The sequence below is a fragment of the Sminthopsis crassicaudata genome, chromosome 2 (genome assembly GCF_048593235.1).
Source record: "Sminthopsis crassicaudata isolate SCR6 chromosome 2, ASM4859323v1, whole genome shotgun sequence".
Taxonomy (NCBI): domain Eukaryota; kingdom Metazoa; phylum Chordata; class Mammalia; order Dasyuromorphia; family Dasyuridae; genus Sminthopsis; species Sminthopsis crassicaudata.
Window position 1 is genome coordinate 83,010,300 of NC_133618.1, and position 2,742 is coordinate 83,013,041.

Consider the following 2,742-nt stretch of genomic DNA (forward strand, 5'->3'; position numbering starts at 1 on the left):
AGCCAGGGTTAGAATTTGAATTGAATTCAGTGGGTTTCTGGACTGAGTGGACCCCACCCAGATAACAAAGATGAAACTGTGTGCTTAGGGTGGAGTCCCCTTCCTGAGGCAGAGTCCCAGAAGGTTTTCTCCTTTAAGGACTTTTCAGAGTTTTGGGGTTTCCTCACCAGTCTGGAGAGATTTACATGAACTGATGCTGAATGAAATGAGCAGTACCAGAAGATCATTATATACTTCAACAACAATACTATATGATGATCAATTCCGATAGACATGGCCCTCTTTAACAATGAGATGAACCAATTCCAACAGAGCAGTAATGAACTGAACCAGCTACACCCAGGGAAAGAATTCTAGGAGATAACTATGAATCACTACATAGAATTCCCAATCCCTCTATTTTTGTCCGCCTGCATTTTTTATTTCCTTCACAGGCTAATCTTATACTATTTCAAAGTCCAATTCTTTTTGTACAGCAAAATAACTGTATGGACATGTATACATATATTGTATTTAACTTATACTTTAACATATTTAACATGTATTGGTCAACCTGCCATCTGGGGGAAGGTGTGGTGGAAAGGAGGGGAAAAGTTAGGACAAAAGATTTTGCAATTGTCAAAGCTGAAAAATTACCTATGCATCTTATAAATAAAAAGCTATTAAAAAAAAAAAAAAAAAGAACTAATTAAGGTCAAATTGTTTACTTCTTTCATATAACAATGTTATCAATATCCTTAATACTATCATAGTTACTTGGATTAATATCATTCATATTTAATGAATTGAAAGATTTTCAGTTATTTGTAACAAAAAGACTAGAATTCGATGTACATTTTATATATGAGGTCAAAAAATAATAAGAAAAATATTAAAGACCAAGCATAAAGAACTAATTAAGGTCAAACTGTTTACTTCTTTCATATAACAATGTTATCAGTATCCTTAATTCTATCATTGTTACTTGGATAATTTTTTTTTTAATTATCTATTTTCTTTTTCTTTTCTTTTCTCTTTTTTAAAAATTAATTTTTATAATTATAACATTTTTGACAGTACATATGCATAGGTTTTTTTTTTTTTTTTTTTTTTTTTACAACATTATCCCTTGTACTCCCTTCTGTTCTGAATTTTTCCCCTCCTTCCCTCCACCCCCTCCCCTAGATGGCAGGCATTCCCATACATATTAAATATCTTATAGTATATGCTAGGTACAATATATATGTGCAGAACTGAATTTTGTTGTTGCAAAGGAAGAATTGTATTCTCAAGGTAAAAATAATCTGGGAAGAAAAACAAAACAAAACAAAACAAAACAAAACAAAAAAAATGCTCACAGTTTACATTCATTTCCCAGTGTTCCTTTTCTGGGTGTAGCTGATTCTGTCCATCATTAATCAATTGGAATTGGATTAGCTCTTCTCTATGTTGAAGATATTCACTTCCATCAGAATACATCCTCATACAGTATCATTGTTGAAGTGTATAATGATCTCCTAGTTCTGCTTGTTTCACTCGGCATCAGTTGATGTAAGTCTCTCCAAGCCTCTTTGTATTCCTCCTGTTGGTTACTTGGATAATTTGAAAGAAATGGTTGAAAGAAATGTCAATTGGTATAATGGGAGTAATTCTAAAAACAAAATTGAGTAAGAAAAGACAAAAGGGAGCAATTATCTCAAAGAAATGAAGCATGAAAGGAAATACTGATACCCAGGAAATTGATGGGGATGGAGAGCTGGTACACTAAAACCTTGGACTACTAAAATTCTCTCCATCACTTTTTATTAATAGTAAAAAGATACAAGATTCTCTCTCTCTGTTTCACTCTCTCATTCACTCTGACTCTCTTTATCTATGACTCTCTGTCTCTGTCTCTCTGTCTCTCTCTCTCTCTCACTGTCTCTTTATCTCTGTTTCTGTTTCTCACTTACACACACACACACACACACACACACACACACACACACACACACACACACACACTTTTATCATCACTTCTTCCTTCAGATGTCTTTAGAAATAATTCTTTAATTACCCTCATAATTGTGTCATCTTAAATATCAACATTGTCCGTGTATAATTTGCCTATGCCTTCTATTATTCCCATATTTGTTTTCTTTTGTGTTATTTTGACACACAAAAACTTCAATGTTAGGTTTCAAGTATGATAGCCTACCTTTCTTTGGTACTATATTGGTAGCAAATATTTTATCAAACAATTTTTGTAGTTGCTATCAAAAAAAATTTTGCTTACTTAAGACTTTCAAGAAGATTCACTGGCCTTTTCACTGATTCTTTCCCTTTTATATGAAAATATACTCCCAATACTTTTTCCACTACCTTTCTCCACAAGATTTTACAAATTAGTTTATATTTTAAATTTGTGTTGTCAATGACTGTTGTATCTCTACAATGGCAAGTAAGCCAATTGCTCATTAACTTATATTGGATAAATTCATATAAGTCTATTGTAATTGCTATCAATCTTATTCCCTCACATGAGTTTTTTTATCAGAAACTCCATTTCATAGATAAAGCTGAAATAACTTTAATTGCACACCATCTTTTTCTCTTTTTTAAAGTTTTTATTTTCTAGTTAACAAATCCCTTATTCTGTGATTTTCATAGTACTTTTTAAAATCTTTTCTGTAACTAATTGGTTGTCAGACTGTACACAGATAACTGATTCAGGAATGACTCTCACATCAGTAATGAGTCGTTTCTTTTTTCTTAAAATAAATT